Source organism: Tamandua tetradactyla, chromosome 26 (assembly GCF_023851605.1).
Source record: "Tamandua tetradactyla isolate mTamTet1 chromosome 26, mTamTet1.pri, whole genome shotgun sequence".
In the NCBI taxonomy this organism is placed as follows: Eukaryota; Metazoa; Chordata; class Mammalia; order Pilosa; family Myrmecophagidae; genus Tamandua; species Tamandua tetradactyla.
Window position 1 is genome coordinate 35,712,446 of NC_135352.1, and position 17,394 is coordinate 35,729,839.

General features: G+C 38.3%; 1 long non-coding RNA gene across 3 annotated transcripts in view; it reads right to left on the reverse strand.

Moving 5' to 3' along the window:
* Positions 1-6,043: 6,043 nt before the first annotated feature.
* Positions 6,044-17,394, reverse strand: part of LOC143669822 (uncharacterized) — a 42,534-nt gene continuing 31,183 nt past the window's right edge. For 2 of the 3 annotated variants that reach the window (XR_013169074.1, XR_013169075.1), the window contains exons 2-4: positions 7,549-7,624; positions 6,853-6,978; positions 6,044-6,248 (exon numbers count right to left, since the gene is read on the reverse strand). This is a non-coding gene — a long non-coding RNA (uncharacterized LOC143669822). Of the gene's footprint in view, positions 6,249-6,852; positions 6,979-7,548; positions 7,625-9,851; positions 10,050-17,394 lie in introns of those variants that run through there. The other variant, XR_013169076.1, reaches the window with a different exon arrangement.

Consider the following 17,394-nt stretch of genomic DNA (forward strand, 5'->3'; position numbering starts at 1 on the left):
ATTTGATATGAGCAGGAGCTTAAGAACAGGTAAGGGAGAAGAGTGAATAGGATAATGATTTATATTAGAAATAACACTAGCTATTATACTAGCATTTGGGTTTGATGGCAAGGAAGTTACATGGGTTTCTTTTGTTGTTTTTCTGGAAACAGTAATTAAAATTTTGCATGGGTTCAGTAATCTTATCTCAGATGAGACTTAATGTGACCAAATTTTATGGAACCTAGGTCAATCCTTGAATAGAAAGTTTTGTGCACTTTCTGAATTTGCCCTGATGAAGTTAGTATTTGCTTTGAAAATTAGTAGTCCTGCATTCTCTGCACTTCTATCTTTCTGGGTAATGATCAGACCAAACATATGTTATACACATGTGCAACATGGCAATAAACAGATATCATCTTGCAAGCTGTGATAGGCTGTGTGAGATGATGGGAGGAGGTGGGAGGGGGTTAAGGGAAGGTGATCTGAGAACTGGGTGAAGAGCTAAGGTGTACAAGACTTGTCAGAAATGACTCGCTCTTTCCTAGGGGAAAAAAAAGTCAAGGGAAGCAATAGCTTGAGAAAGAGGAAACCAAAATAATTGTGACAGAACAAAAAAGGCCCTTTGCCTTACTCTTCACCCAAGACATGAGCATTTTACCTCTCCTCTATGAGTTTTCAGAATAGAAACCTGGCCATTACACTGATGAGAACAGTTGACAGTACCAAGAATCTAGGGCATGCTAAGAGGACAGAAAGTAGGGCATCCAAATGTGGCTCTAAAGGAGTGAAGCAATGACTCCATTTATTCTATTATGTACTGATTTGTACTGGGCTTCAGCCACTGCTCTGGCCCCAGAGGATACAGCCATGAAGAGACAGACAAGACTCTGCTCCTGGAAATCTCATGTACTGGAGCTAGTGGGTCAAGGGGAGAAAAAAATAGCAAAACCCTCCATCAGAGCATTCTAGACTGACTAGTGAGGTATGAATGCCAATTTAGTTTGGTGACAAGAGGGATTTTCTCAAGTTGTTCTACTTTGCTAGCTGTCAGAAAGCAACATACCAGAAATAGAGTGGCTTTTAAAAAGGGAAATTTAATAAGTTACAAATTTATAGTTCTAAAGCTGTGAAAATGTCCAAATTAAAGCAAACCTATAGAAATGTCCAAGCTAAGGCATCCAGGGAAAGATACCTTGGTTCAAGAAGGCCGATGACATTCAGGATTTCTCTGTCAACTGGAAAGGCACATGGCGAACATGAAGACATCTCCCAGCTTTCTTTCCAGGTTTCCTGTTTCATGAAGCTCCCCCAGCGGTGTTTTCCTTCTTCATCTCCAAAGGTCTCGGACTACGTGAGCTCTTGTGGTTCTTGTGGCTCTGAGTCTCTTTCCAAAATGGTTCCCTCATTTAAAGAATTCCAGTAAACTAATCAAGATCCAGTGGAAAAGGTGGGGTCGCATCTCCCGCTAATCAAAAGTTAATACACACAATTGGGTGTGTCACATCTCCACGGAGATAATCTAATCAATTTTCCAATCTGTAATGCTGAATGGGGATTAAAAGAAATGGCTGCCTCCACGAGATGGATCAGGTAAAAAAACATGGTTTTTCTAGGGTGCATAATCCTTTCAAACTAGCACACAGGAGATAACTTTGAGCAAGGCCTGACTATTTGAGCAGAACCCAGGCATGGAAGATATGGAGTCTGATATTTTGCAATGTCTTTTATCAGTAAAATCAGCCCATCATTACCTTAGCACGATTATTTCAATACACCTAGAGTTTAAAATGATATGCTACTATAACAGTTCTGAGAGTTCTGGCAACTTCCATAAAACACTGCATTAAATAATATGCAATCTATCATCAAATCATTCTTTAATTTTTTTATACTATACATCTAGTGGCCACCCACAGTCAGGCATGTTTCTCCTGTTAAGAAAAACGCCTTCCTTTCTAGTCTTTCAGTATTAATTACTGTTGCTGTTGTTTTTTCCAACTATCGTTGGTACTCTGTTTTTTTTACAAAGAGTGTTAATTTGAAAAATAAAAAATAGAAATCATATGTTGAGCTGTGACAGAATTTTCTTTAAAGGTTATAATAAACGTTTGATTTGGCAGCACTCGGTATTTTTTCTTGGCTGTGATTCAAAACGATTTCGTATTATCTGGGGAGAGTTTTCAAATAGCATAGCTACATCTTACGTGAAAAACTAAATGCTATCTTTCTACTCTCAGACTATTTACATATTAAATATTTTCCTTGTAATGTTAGTCCTTGTTTCTCGGTCCTATGTGAAGGCAGGGTAATTATTCATCAGCATATTGTGAATTTACAACCTTTAGGAACACAAGTCGGGAATTTCTACCTAGAACTGTGGTTGCTAGAAATCACCCACATTTGCACAATTTATATTTCATTCTTGCTTTTAGTTTAAGATCTTGAAAGTCTCTGATGGGTTATACTAAGGCTGTTATCAGTCTCGATACCGTGATGCAAATGAGTCATACTTCCTTCTGCGATTTGGTCTCAGTGAGAGTAGGGATGAGAGTGGGAAGACACTGTTTGTGGCAGGGAGTGAGATGGGAATGAGGAATTAAAGGGCAAGACAGCTAGTCATCTCCAAAGAGGACAATCTAGGGAGAAGAGGCACCATGATGTCAGAATGAGTGTATTCTCACTAGTTTCTGTACATATGGTGTTGGAGGAAATTATCAGCATCTTTTGTGCATCACTCTAGTTACCCAGAAGATTTGATGCACTTTCTTCAACAAACAACATTTATTACCTGGGAACTATGAGGAATACAAACAAGACATCCTCCCTGCCCTCTAGGAATTTATAGTCAAGGGGAAAGGTGGGCAATATCAAGGAAACTAAGGGTGGGAGACAATACTCCCCGGGTCTGTCTCACTACTACATAGCTTGTGAGCAGAGGTGCTGACAGTCTTTGTTCTAGACTCTTTTTCAAGAACATTTTTATGACAAATAGACTACCATAAAGTATATATCTCATTATCCTGTCCAGTATAAATAAAGATGAAATACAAGGCTCCAGCAGGCTTACTGATCATTATAAAGCATTTGGGTTCTCTAAACTGGTGGTTTCTCTCCTATAATGTATACTTCCTAAGCAGATATCATCTGGTTCTCTTTGTGTTAGCTTGTGGGAATTGGAGTTCAGGGAACTGGCACAACTGCTAATGTGCTGGCTACTGCTATGTCCGTGTGTAATAAAGGCCTTGTGTCTGACTCAGGAGTCTCATGTCTTTTGCCAGCCTTCATGAAAATGACAGAAGTGCTTGTTAGCTTGCCTTGAACTAAAATCTGGAGCCTTCGAAATTCTTGACAATGAACAGGTTATACACCTTTAATTTCATATGTAGTATATAATGAATGATAAAATAAAATCAGTAATAGAATTTTAATAGAAATATCAACAAGACCTGTCTGAAGATACACCCGATGGACAGATAATTCTGGTTGTAGAACATATGTGAAGACATTGAAAAGTTAAAATCTGAACTTGGCACTGAAAGAAGGACAGGGTTTTAATATTTGGAATATCAGGAAAGGGCATTCGTAGAACAAGAACAATTTTAATAAAGCCTAAGAACAAGTTTGGGAATAAAAGACAGTGACACTTATGGATAGAGGCAATGGGGGAGGAGAGGAGCATAAGCCCGGAAATATGGGTAGCATCCAAATGTGGGCAGACTTTGAAAGTTGTGTAATGTTTACTTTATTCTTCATTAGAACTATGGAAGATTTTTTTTACAAGAAAGGCTCAGGATCTAAGTACCTTGTATTGAGGAATTAGCTTTGGTACTAAAACAAAGTAATAACAAAATAAATTTTAGTCTTTTAAAATGAGGCTTGGCATTATCTACATAAAGAAAGGGTGGCTTAGATTTTCTTTATTCTTTTTTTATGAAGAGTAAGCATATACACAAGGACTATAGATTCCACTCTGCCATTCACCACCAATATAAGACTCTAGTAAGTGGTAACTACCTGTCTAGAAAAGCACAACTTCCCTTCCCCAGTAGGCATTCAGACCATTGGTACTGATGTAAGAGGGCTGTCCAACTCTTTTGCACAGCAAGTCTCCTCCTTGCACAGAAAAAGAAATCCAGCTAAATATGCACATAATTGCCAGCAATACAATGCAGCCTTCATCTCTTGAAATACCTCAGTAAATGTCAATGATTTTTAAAGTACACTCCAAAGCCACATCAAGGACCGAGTTTGCTAGAAACGGCTCATTTACAATCCGAGAAAAACATTCAGAAATAAAAGGTAGGAATATAGCTTTTACAATGTCTTAGCAGTTGGTTCTTTATAATATTGGTATTTGAAACTTCTGGCATTGATGATGTTTACCGCAAGAGCACAACATGAAAGCATCAAGGTCACTTCCCAAATGTTATTTCCCTATGTTCCTTTCCAGAAGTATAAATATGACTGAGTGTCTAGAAGCTGCCTAATAGTGGTTTTATCATAAATTCTGAATGACAAATGACTTTCAGACAGTTCTAAGCATCCCTCAATGGGAGCTAATAATATTGAAGAAACATTTTATGAGGAATATAAATCGTCCCTAGAACCCATACTGCATCATGCTGAGTGATATCACAATAAGAATGTGAAAGAAATGAAACTTTAAATAGGCATCTGTTTCCTATGTCCTTTGACATGAATTTGTATTCTTTCCACCTCCTCCCTCCATCCAACAATAAATATTACTCTGGAAAATAATAAAATAACAAATACGACTTTGAAAATCTGATCTATTAAACTAACACAAAACCTCTATTTTAAGATATTAACATTATAATTTTTACTTCTCATTTAAATCTAGGGTAATGATAAGGCTTTACACATGCTCAAGTTTGAAAGGCTTTTCCCAGGTGCTTGCATCTGAACATTACGTTAACTGAGGAGATATTCCCGTTTTACAGACAAAGGAATCAAGGTTTTAAAGCATTGTTACTTTGGCTGGCTCACGAGGGTAATGAATGATAAGACCAAGAAGTAGAACTCAGGTCGCTGGAAAATTGCACATTAGCTTTATCAACTAGCTAAGATTCAAATAAACCAATTACTGGCCTTCCATTCCAGTGAATAGTGCTGCCTGAAAAATGACCTGAAACTTGGAAGTGTTACATTTTACTTGGCTCAAGATGTTGTGGGTCAGGAATTGGGGAAGGGATGAGCTAGACTGTTCTCTCTGGGAGCCTGTCATGCAATGACAGTCCGTTGTCATCTGGCGCTGCCGTCCCCTGGAGACTCGGCTGGGCTACAAGCCCAGAGCACACAGTCTCAGGGCTGCTATGGAGGATGATTGTGCGTTGGGAGTGCAACTGGGGCTGTTGTTGGAGCCCCAACAGGAGCCTCTCCAGCATGATGGTCTCAAGGCAGTAGGTCTTCTTATGTCAGTATGTCAGGGTTCCCCGAAAGAGAGTGGCAGAAGCTGCCTGACCTTCTATGATGCAGGTGGGAGACCACCTGGTGTCACTTCCACTGCACTCACCTGGTCAAAAAAGCCCTATGCTCTTCTCAATGGCAGGAGTGTCCAGTAATTTGTGGCATTTTATTGTTTAAATTACCATGGTTTACACTTCCAAGAGTTTGCTTTACCATGAGTTGATTTTTCCCCTATTACGTCATTCGAGTCAAATATAGCATCTTTTAATATATCAGACCTAAGTGTATGATACATTTTCCTTTTTCTCAAACTGAGAACAAAGAAAGTAATTCACCTAGTTGGATCTCCTGTAACTAACGGCACTATTCAGTGAATTGCAATATTGCCTGTCTCAGTGTGCTCCATAGCGGAATCAACACATTTCAGGAAATGGTATGCACACCCAATTCAATTAAGCGCCTTAGAAACAAGAGAAAAGCCAAGGCAATTAAATTTAGGAAATATCATTTGATCCTGCGTAATAGTTTACATTTATGTTGTGCTCAAGTTTTTTCAGTGTTTTCCCAAATATGATTCATTGGATCCTTACAATCTTATAAGGTAAATAGGATCAGTCTTTGTATTCATGTTTTACTGATATCCAAATAAGGTTTGTAACACCAAGTGGCTTGCCCACAAAGGAGGAAAAGCAGGTGGAGGAGGACAAGAACCAGGAGTTGACTCATCCATTGCGCCTTCCCTCAAACTATTAACAGAAGAGGAACAAATAAGAAAACACAAAAGGAGACTTTTGCGGTTTGATTATTTGACCAGAGGAGGTCTGAGTTTCTTCAGGAGCCTAGATTATTTGGAAAAAACAAGAAAGAAAACATGGCAGTTAAAAAAAGAAATCAATCCAGGAATTGAAAAGCATGTAATAACAGGTGATGTACTTTAAAATCTCCCAATAACTCTTCTTTGTGTTGCATATAATGGCCAAGTCACTCATTTTTAAAAATTTTTTTATAAATATTTTAACATTTTGTATTTTCCATTAAAAAATAAACCTGGTTGATTCCTCAAAGTATAGCTTTGAATTAAATGATGCTGTAGAGAACCTGGGGACATGTAAGTAATAATTGATGCACTGCTTCCTAAATGATTACTATGGGTTTTACTCTAGATCATACTTTTTTGTGATCTTTAACTGATAGATGGTGGAAGGGCAGATTATTTGGCACTAAAGTTGATTCTGTTCAAATGAATATTATTTTGAATCCAGAAAGCCCTCTGTGCCATGGATATGCTGTTTACCTGAAAACAAATTGAATTTATCCTGAGCCCCATTCTGACTGTCTTGTGGGAAATTCAGTGGTGGTCATTACCGATTCCCTGTGTTCTAGGATACTCAAAAGTTTCTGGGTGTGGGGAGACCCACCCAGAGCAGACCCTCCCCCACTCACTGTCTGTCCTGGATGCTTCAAACATCCATGTTCCAGGCTCACAACATCTTCCCTGAGCTTTAGCTTCTCTTGCCTCTTCTCTCCCTGCTCTGCAGTTGTGATGGGGTGCAAAGGCCTGGCTACCTGCTAAGAAGTGGTAAGGAAAAAGTGGTAAGGAAGAGCAAAAAGTTAAAGTCACGTGTCAATAGTTTACAGAGCACAAATAAGTTTCGTTTCCTGGTCCTCTTGAAAACCAGGTATGATCTCCCCTGGAAAAAGCTAGATCTGACCATTTCTTTCCCAACACTCTGCCTTTCTGAGCTTTGACGATTTTAAAACAGAAATGATCTCTGAGGGGATGAAGCCTCATTCATCCTTTGATGTGAATTATTCTGTTCAAATTATTGTCCTACTTAATTATGGTAGTGGAGAGATCCGATTGGGGTAGAGAGCAAGGAGGCAGAGAGGGAGTGGTGTCAGGGTGAAAATTTGGGCAGTCTGAGCATGGAATAGGAATGGGCAGGGCGGGGGATGTGGTGGGGGTGCTAGTAGAGAATAGGTGGGAGAGCTACAGCAAGGAGTTTAACCTGGGTGAGTTACCTGTTTCATGATTATCAACACTGTTTTGGAAGATAGTAAGCTTTTGTTTCCCCAATTTTGAGCCTTCCTCTTAGTCCAGACTGCCCCAGCCTAGCTTGGTAGCTTCCCATCACTTACCTACTAGAGGTCCTCCTGCATGATTTTATTCCTCTGATCTTTAACCTGGTGATTCTCATTAATCTGCTTCTGCACCCTAGTAGGGAGTGTAAACATTTTCCTTGTTTCAATATTTTTGTCATGGTGGTAAGGATTTAATGTGCAGACACATAGTCTATGGTTTAAAGAGAAAGATTGTAACAACTTAATCTTTTCTTCGATTTTGCTTCTTAAATTATTTTCTTTGCAAATAATTGAAAAAGCATATATCATATTGCATTTTCTCCTCAATGACCTGAGTTCCTCATTTATCAGCCTCACCTACTAACTTGTACTGGATATGACACTTCCTTTTACCCATTATTTCAAGCCTTAACCTGGAATCTCTGCTTATTCCTCTTTCCCTGACCACATCCACACTCTAAGTTGTGGATGACTCTTGTCGCCTCTCATCATCTCATCCTCATCCTCTCCACCTGATCCTCCTGGCTCCATCTTCACTGCCATCAGTGTAGAAGAACCCATCATATCATCTCTTGGTCTGGATGTTGCCTTAGCTGCCCTCCTTCCCCCAATCTTGCATTCTAGGACATTTTCCTCTTGGAAGGCAGACTTTACCTTACTAAAATTCATATTTCGATTGGCTCATTTTCTTTCTCAAAACTTTACAGTGGCTTCCTGTACTGGTTTGAAAGGATGTATGTCCCCTAGAAAACCCAGGTTTTAATCTAAATCCCATTTCATAAAAGCAGAATAATCTCTATTCGATACTTTATGTTAGAAACTGTAATCAGATCATTTCCCTGGAGATGTGATTTAATAAAGAGTGGTTGTTAAACTGGATTAGGCGACAATATGTCTACACCCATTTGGGTGGGTCTTGATAAGTTTCTGAAGTCCTACAAAAGAGGAAACATTATGAAGAACGAAGGAGATTCAGAGAGAGCAGAGCAGAATGACATAGCCATGAGAAGCAGAGTCCACCAGCCAGTGACCTTTGGAGATGAAGAAGGAAAATGGCTGCCAAGGAGCTTCATAAAACCAGAAACCAGGAGAGAAAGCTAGCAGATGATGCCATGTTTGCCAGTGCCCTTCCAGCTGAGAAAGGAACCCTGACTGTGCTCACCATGTACCTTCTCACTTGAGAGAGAAACCCTGAGCTTCATCAGCCATCTTGAACCAAGGTATCTCTCCCTGGATGCCTTAGATTGGACATTTCTATAGACTTGTTTTAATCGGGACATTTTCTTGGCCTTAGAACTGTAAACTAGCAACTTATTAAATTCCCCTTTTTAAAAGCCATTCCATTTCTGGTATATTTCATTCCTGCAGCTAGCAAACTAGGACACTTTCCAATGCCTATACGGTTGAGTCTGCCCTCCATTTTTCTTTACTTCAGTTCACACAGCACATTGCTAATGGACTAACTTTCACAAAACAAATATTCTCTACTAAAATCTTATCAGCACTTTCTTATGAGATAGAATCTAATTTCTTAAATCATTGGATCTCATTCTAACACCTCAATTTCATATTTAAGATTCCACATCAATTGATCCTTCAATATACAATCTCATTTCTCACTGTCCTCAAATCATAACCCCCATCTAATCAAGTGAGTTTCTTTCCAGTCTTCAGCATATATGCCAGGGGAATTCCCATCTCTCTGCTACCTTACCAATTTCCTTTAGGTCTCACTCGCATTCTATTTGATGTGTGAAGTTATTTGTGGATCATAATAGTATCTTCTTTTTCTGAATTCCTACAGCAGTTCTAGCACCATGTTATAGTAATATTAAATGACTGAAGATTGTGGTTGTTTCATTTAAATAAAATATTCTATAAATTTTAAAATATGAGAACACCACAGACTGGGTCTGTATAGTAAAAGTGAAATGATGATCAGTTCAAATATCTAAACAATTTTAGTATGTTCCCACAGAGAATCTGTACCTTTTATTCCAAATAGTCCAAGTAGATCAGAGGGTGATTTGAAAATAAAAAGAAACAAATCGTAAAGCGCATCCACATCTCTACCTATCTGTACTTACCAAATCTCTATAGGTAGTTCCTTGTGGGTATAGCTTTGGTATAATTGTGTCTGTCAATGTTAAAAGCCCCAATAAAAATGAAGGATGAATAGAATGCATGGCAGTAAGGTGAAAAGCTGAATATAATTTGAACATTGGATGCTTGGAAGATGAATGGGGATATAGGGCATTGTGATGGTTTGGAGCTGTATATACCCAAGAAAAACATATTCTTAATCCATTCATTGTAAGTAAGAGTTTTTTATATGGCTACTTCAATTAAGGTTGGCCCACCTTATACTGGAGTCCTTTATAAGCAGAATGAAATTCAGACTAATAGAGGGAAAGCCATGCAAGAAGCTGAAGGTCAATGGAAACTGGAAGAAAAGGGAGAGGCCAGGAGAGGTCACCATGTGTATTAGCATCTGACAAAGGAGCCCAGGACCAAGAAGTATCACCAGCAGCCAGCCCCAGAATGCAATCCTCAGGAAGAAAGCTTTGCTTGATTTGGAATTTGTCCTAGCCTCAAAACTGTGAGTTAATAAATACCCATTGTTTAAGTCAACCAAATGCATGGTATTTGCTTGAACAGCCAAAGGAAAATTAAACAAGATTTTGGTACCAGGACAGTAGGTGCTGCTATTGCAAATACCAAAAAATGCGGAAAAGGCTTTCGAATTGGGTGATGAGTAGAGACTGAAAGAATTGCAAGGTGCTTGATAGAATAAATCTAGATTGCTTTGAAGAGACTGTTGAGAGGAATATGGATGTTAAAGTTACTTCTGATGAGGAGAGATGTAAATGATGAATGTGTTATTGGAAACTGGAAGAAAGGTGATCCTTGTTTTAAAGTGACAGAGAACCTGGTATAATTGAGTTCTTATGTTGGATGGAATGTAGAACCTGAAAACGACGAACTTGGATATATATCTGAGGAGATTTCAAAACTAATTGTGGAAAGTACAGCCTAGTTTCTCCTTGCAGCTAACAGTAAAATGTAAGAGGAAATGGATAAACTGAGAACTGAACTCTTAAGCACCCAAAATCCCAGAAAATTCTGAACTTACACAGATAGTGCGGTCTGAGACTACAGCCACAAGTGACTCTATAAGAGACCTCCCTGAGCTTTCAGAAAGTGAATCCCTGAGGATTATGGTTCCATGTGAAGTTTTAGCAGAACATGGAAGTAATCAGCATTTCAGTGGAAATTGGGATTGCATATCCACAGGAAAGATCTGTGAGTGTTTCTATTGTCTGATAGTTTGGACCCATCTGAACTACTGAAAACCAACGAGTTATTTTGCAAAATTTGCGTGTGTAGAACCATTGTAGTCTAACTGAAAGGGACAAATTGAAGGAAGAATAAGGTCAAGGACAGAATCATGGAAACCAAGGTCTAGATCAAAGATATATCTCAGGCCAAGAGAGCTGTCCCACACATGCATATGTAAAGGACGGGTCTGTCCCTGCACTGTGGCCAGCCTTCTGTTCCATAGTTCAGGAAGTGTTGACATTCCAATGCTCAGAGAGAGTGTGTTAGTAAGGGTTCTCTAGAGAAATAGAAGCAACAGGAGATAACTATAAATATGAGATTTATAAAAGTTTCTCACACAACCTTGGAATGCAAAAGTCCAAAATCCATAGAGCAGGCCATGAGGCAGGCAATCCCAATGAAAGGGTCTCGATGAACTCTGCAGGAGAGGCTAGCTGGTTGAAGAAAAGTGAAAATTCTCTCTTCTCCCTTATACATCTCCAACTGATTGGATCAAATCAATTGATTAGATTCTCACCTTTGTGGAAGATACACCCTTTGTTGATTATAGATGTAATTAACCATAGATGCAATCAACTGACTGATAATTTTATCAACGAGGCATGCATATCCTTGCAGTGAAGGTTAGCCCACTGCTTGCCTGAACCAGACAACTGGGCACCGTCACCTGGCCAAGTTGACACCTAAATCTAACCATCATAAAGGATGAGGCCTGTTCCTGGAGTTTGTGGAGAGCTTAGCTGCTAGGCTCTCTCCAATGTCCAGGGAGAGCATGGCCACTGTGTAAGCACTTGAAAGGAGTAAAGCTGCCAGTCCATCAGTCCTAGAGGACAGAATATCAATACATAGGTGATTCTCTGACCTTGAAATCTAATGGAGTTTGCCCTGCCGGGTTCCAGAATTGTTTCATAACTGTGACTCCTGCTTTCCTTCCAATTTGTCCCTATTAGAATGGGAATATCTATCTATGCCTGTCCCGCCATTGTATATTGGAAGCAGACAACTTGTATTCTAAATTTCACAGGTACAAGATGGAAGGGAATTGTGCCCAAGGACAAACAACACCCATAACCAGCTTTGATGTGACTTTGTACTTAGCATTGTACATTGTTACTGAAATATTTAACGCTTTTGGGATGTTGTGATGGAATGAATGTATCCAGCATGCAGCAGAATATGTGCTTTGAGGGTCTAGAGGGTGAAATGTGGTGGTGTGGAGCCATATGTATCCAGAAAACATGCTTTTAAAGTCAATCTACTCAGGTGGGTGTAAACCATTGTAAGTAGGAGTTTTTGATAAGGTTACTTCTGTTAAGGTGTGACCCATCTCAATCAGGACAGGTCTGAAAAGTGGAATGAAATTCAGACAGCCATGGGAAGCAAGAACTGAAGGTCACTAGAATCTGGAAGCAAAGCGAGAGGCCAGGAGAGACTACTATGTGCATTGATATGTGGCAGTGGAGCCCAGGACCATGGATTACTGACAGCCAGCCTTAGAACACCAGTCTTGGAAAGAAAGCATTGCCTTCATAACACCTACATTTGGATTCCCAATGTTTAAACCAACCCATTGCATGCTCTTTGCTTGAGCAGCCAAGGAAACTAAAACAGGCATGCAGATTACAAAATCTATAGGAAGCATTAAAAATATGAAATAATATAGCTTTGTAAAGGCCACAGCAGAAACCACCTTGATATCAAAATCTTACTGTATAAAATAAGTACTTTTTACTAGTCCTCTCATGTTATTAAAAATTGACAATGGAATATATTACAGAAATTTGACAAGGCAAAATTATTCTAAGATAGAAATTATTGGTAGCAATTGGAAGAAATGCAAACTTCAAATGAGAATTTTTTATAATGCAAGACTTTATCCATATTACATTGGCAAAATCTCTTCTTTGGGCAAGAATAATTTAGGAAGACTAAATGGTTATAGACTTACACCTGAGCAGTGAAAAGAAATCCTTGCTGGAAATATCTGTGGATTAAACCACAATGTAATAGGAATCGTGTCTTTTTGGAGAGTGAATGCTTTTACAAAAATCCATCACTTGTTTACTCAACTTTAGAAAACACGATATGACAGAATAAAGGTATTATCAAGGAGAGTCAATAATCAGCAGGAAATCTGAATACTGGGGCAAACCCAGGAAAGGTGTAGGCTATAAGTAAAAAGGAATGCTTGTGAAATTCCTTGCCTCTACCACCCTCCACTCCCATCTTTCTTCTCCTCACCTTTCTGTCTTCCTCTGACACTTTTTCCTTCCACCAGTCACTGCTCCTTCTTTTCCTACTTCTTATACTTGGAAACTCACAAATAGATAGCTACGTGGTAAATAATAGGCTAACATTGCTGGACATATATATTTTCTAAGATGGTGAATTTTTCTAAGCAAAAATAAAAAAAAAACCTCACATATGTGGCAGGTTAAGAGCAAACTAGAAACCTAGGAGGTCAGATCAATCCAAGAAGTATCACTATTATTCCAGTAGCTCAATCTGAATGACTTTGAATTATTTTATTCTTCTCTCCCTTATTCCCTATATCTCTTTTCAACCTAGTTGCCAAAAACCTAGACTGAAATCATGGTTACAATTTATGAAGTACTTCCTATACGCCAAATATGCAGTATATTTCCAGGAATGCTCTAAACAACAAGGAAAGTAGGCATTACAATCCTTATCTTGGAAATGAAAGCATTAAGGTCCAAAGAACTTCAGGGATTTCTCCAAGGCCTTATAGTTGGCAAATGCCATGAGTTGGGGTTTAACCCCTGTTCCTCTGCATTTCTTTCATTTAATCCATTTTTCCCACAGTCTCTCCTGCCTTCTTAGCTAGGTTATTACAAGTTTCAGATTTGTCTCTTTTCAACCCATCCTTCAGTGCTCAAAATAATTTTCCCAATCAAACGGTCTGTTTGATCTGTACTTTCAGAAGAACATAGAGAATGGGGCAAGGGTCCAAAGGAAGACAATTAAAGAAATCAAGAGAAAAGAGGGAATGTACTTGATAACAAACCAACTGAATTAAGCCTTGAAAAAGTCAAGCTGAGCAGAGATGTAACAGAAACAAAAGTAGGAAGAAGGGAAAGGAAGGGGACACAGATATGGGCAGCAAGTTAGGAAAATGCTATGAAGTTGCAAAGGGGACGGAGGGGAAAATGTTTGCAAGTCTAAAAGGAAGAACAGTTTAATGGAAACATATTAAACTTCTGGAAAATTCTCTCTGCAAGATCATAAGTATATGAAACATAACTGACTTCAAGATGGCTTTGTTTAAATGTATGGATAATGGTCTTATAAAGGACCAGTAAGAGAAGCTTCTGATATTTGAAATGCGCTTTAATTCTTTGGAGGTTAATGTTATCAAGGGCAGTTATTCTTCCTTTTTTAAGGGACACTCTATGTTTGTGGCCAAGATCGAATCATAGGCATAATGGCTCAACCTGTCCCCCTTTAGAGAAATGTGGTGTTTGTTGGTCCACCTATGATTCCGCCACTTACTAACTTGGTCAATTTCATGTCCTTTCTGAGCTTCAGGTTCAACATCTGCAAAATGGGGAAAGTGATCATCTCTACCTCAGAGCATCGTCATGAAAACAAAACAAAAAGATGCATATGCATGGGCTTGGCGCAGTGCCTAGGATACGGAGGCGCTGAATGATGGTTAGAAATCTATGAAGCCTCAATCTGGTTTTGAAATAAGGAAGGAAAGCAGAGGAGCAGGAAAGGAGTGAGGGAGAGGTAAAAGGAAGGGAAGCAAGAAGGAAGGGGAAAGGAAGGGGTTTCTCAAGTGGAAATAAGCCAAGAGATTTCAAACGCAAACTCTGTAGTGTAAGGAAAGTCAAACCAAACATCAAAATTGCTCAGTTAACATGAAAAGCGGATGGAAAAAAATCAAATTAGTAGAAATGATTGAAACAGAAAGTAACAAAATAATTTGACAAGTTAATGAATCATTACATAACCATCTGCAAGGAAGAAGAGACAAAGAAATCACAAAATTATATGCAGATGTAACTTATTCCCAAGATACTCCCCCAAAGTGGCACCAGACACTATCACAGATAAAAGTGTAGTTAAGCTTAAATTTACACCGCTTAGAAGTTTCAGCTCAGTGGTCTGGTAGGAAAATAGGAAGCCTAGGAATGTAATCAGATATAAAGTGGTTCTGCGAAGGGAACACGATGATTGGGCTTAATATTGCTTCCTTATTTCACCAAAGTTTGATGTCCTGATAGCTTAAATGATGTATTTGAAACAATGGTAATAAAAGAAGAAAAGTAAGAACAACGATAATAAAGAAAAGAAAGATGGATATTATTGTTAACTAAATGCCAGGCATGACCTTTTACTATTTGTCCAAAAGCATCCAGAGAGTAAATTTAGCAAATTTGAATGGAACTTTAACTGCCTCACGGTCAAGAAGGCTATGAAGTTGTTCCCTGTGGCAGTTCTGAAAGACGGCTGTGGAAGACCAGTAAAGCTTGAGACATTTATTTCCAGTCATTTCCTTTGCCCGCCTGAAATCCCTCCTCATGCCATCAATCTCTCGATATACTCTTTAAAAATCATTATCCTCTTCTTCTGACCTGGAGGAATTCTCTTCTTCTCTTTCACACTCCAAGCAGCAGTCAGTCTTCAGTGTAATATCAGACAACTTGATAACTGTTCAGAACTGCAATCTATAGGAAGGGAGAAAAGTACTTTTTCTCCCCCAATTCCTATCTGAAGTTCTATATAGTGAAGTGTTCAAATAATATTTTGTGAATAGCTTTATCACTGGGAATAGTTCTATCAACTATGCTAGAGGGCAAGTGTATCGTGCTGAAATTGCTGAAAACATGGGTTTTTGATTCCAGTTCTTTTAGGGTTACCAGTCATCTGAGACGCTCAGCTTTATTTTATTGTTTTTTTTTTTTTTTTTTTTTTTTATGGACCGAAAGTTTGTTCAGATGTGAAAGGGTCAGCATAAAAATTAATGGATTACTTTTTTAAGTGCTTTGTATTTTTTCATAGGAAAAGATGCCATAAACAGAAATCTATTTTTATACAACTTACTGTTAAACTTTGCTTTATGATCTAATTTTTATTAGGATTTTCTGCACTTGTAGAGAGCTATATTATAATCTATATTGATATAATATTCTACAAGCTTAGCTCTTCATCCACATGATGCCTGAGCATCCTACATAGCGAAATTCAAAATTGACCAAAGTGCTAGGTCTGAGAAGGAGATAATAAATTGCAATATGATTTTCTTCATGTTCTTATTAGCAGAGAAAAAAATATATGCATTCATTTCTAAGAGAAAGTTCATTAGCTGGTCGTTTTAAAAGCCAAAGAAAATAACAGAATAAATCTTTAGTAAGCTAAATGGCTTCAAGAAAAAATAGTGTGAACTAAGAAGAAAAAATTTTAAAAATGTATCCATTGTTTAAATTGTATTAGTCTACTTCTCTGTTCCTGAGAAGCAACCTTTTGAACATCATTCCCATGATGTGAGTAATTATGAAAGAATGAGTTAAATCACTACTGACCTCTTTCCTCCGTTTTTTTAATTAAAGAAAAAAGTTTTTGAGGTAAACTCTTTGCTTTGATATTTGTCTGTCAATAAAAAGCAATGAAATGCCGTAAAAACAAATCCCAATTAATTGCATTAGCTGGCTTGTAGTTCACTGATGTTTTACTTTTACCTCCGTCAATATTTAACATCTGAAAAGATTTCTTACCCAAGGTGAAAGATAAATGAACTGGAATAATTACAATAAATAAAATATACGAAACAAAACATTAGTATTCTAAGCACATCAAAGAACGTAGGATAAGTTAAAAGAATAAAACATGGAAGAAGGGGGCAATAAGTGTTGAAAATAGGTTCAATGAATGTGAGACCAGACCAATGTTTCATCACCTCGCTAACAGAAGAAACACCTGGGAAGCTTTTCCAACACCCTGATGCCTGAGACCCACTCTCAGTGGTTCTGTTTAACTGGTCTTGCATAGGGCCTGATCATAGGTATTTTTGAAAACCTCCTCAATTTCTTTTCATCAAGGTAGAGAATTGCCTGGGGTAGCCAGCAGTTCTCCAAGAGTGGTGCATGGACCCTAGTTGTTCCTGACATGCTCTCACGTGTTCCATGATCACAACGTCTTTCATATCAATACTCAGGCATTAATTGCCTTTTTCAGTGTTGGCATTTATGGTAATGGTTGCCAAATCAACTGTGGGTAGGACAGCTGACATCTTAAAGGCAGTAGCACCAGACTATACTAATTATCATTGTACTCTTCACCATCATATACAAGGAGTTAAAGAAAAAAAAGTAAAACAAGCAGTTTCTTTTGGGAATGTCGTTGATGAAATAGTAAGTTGTGTTAGTTTTCTTAAATCTCAACTCTTGGCTAGATTCCTTTCTAATAATCTGTGTGGCAAAATGGAAATAACACGTCAAGTGCATCTGCCACATACTGTAGCACAATTGCTGTCTTGAAGAAAAACCTACATGCAATTGTTTGAGTTCTGAGCTAAAACTAGCCAATGTTTTCATGAAACAC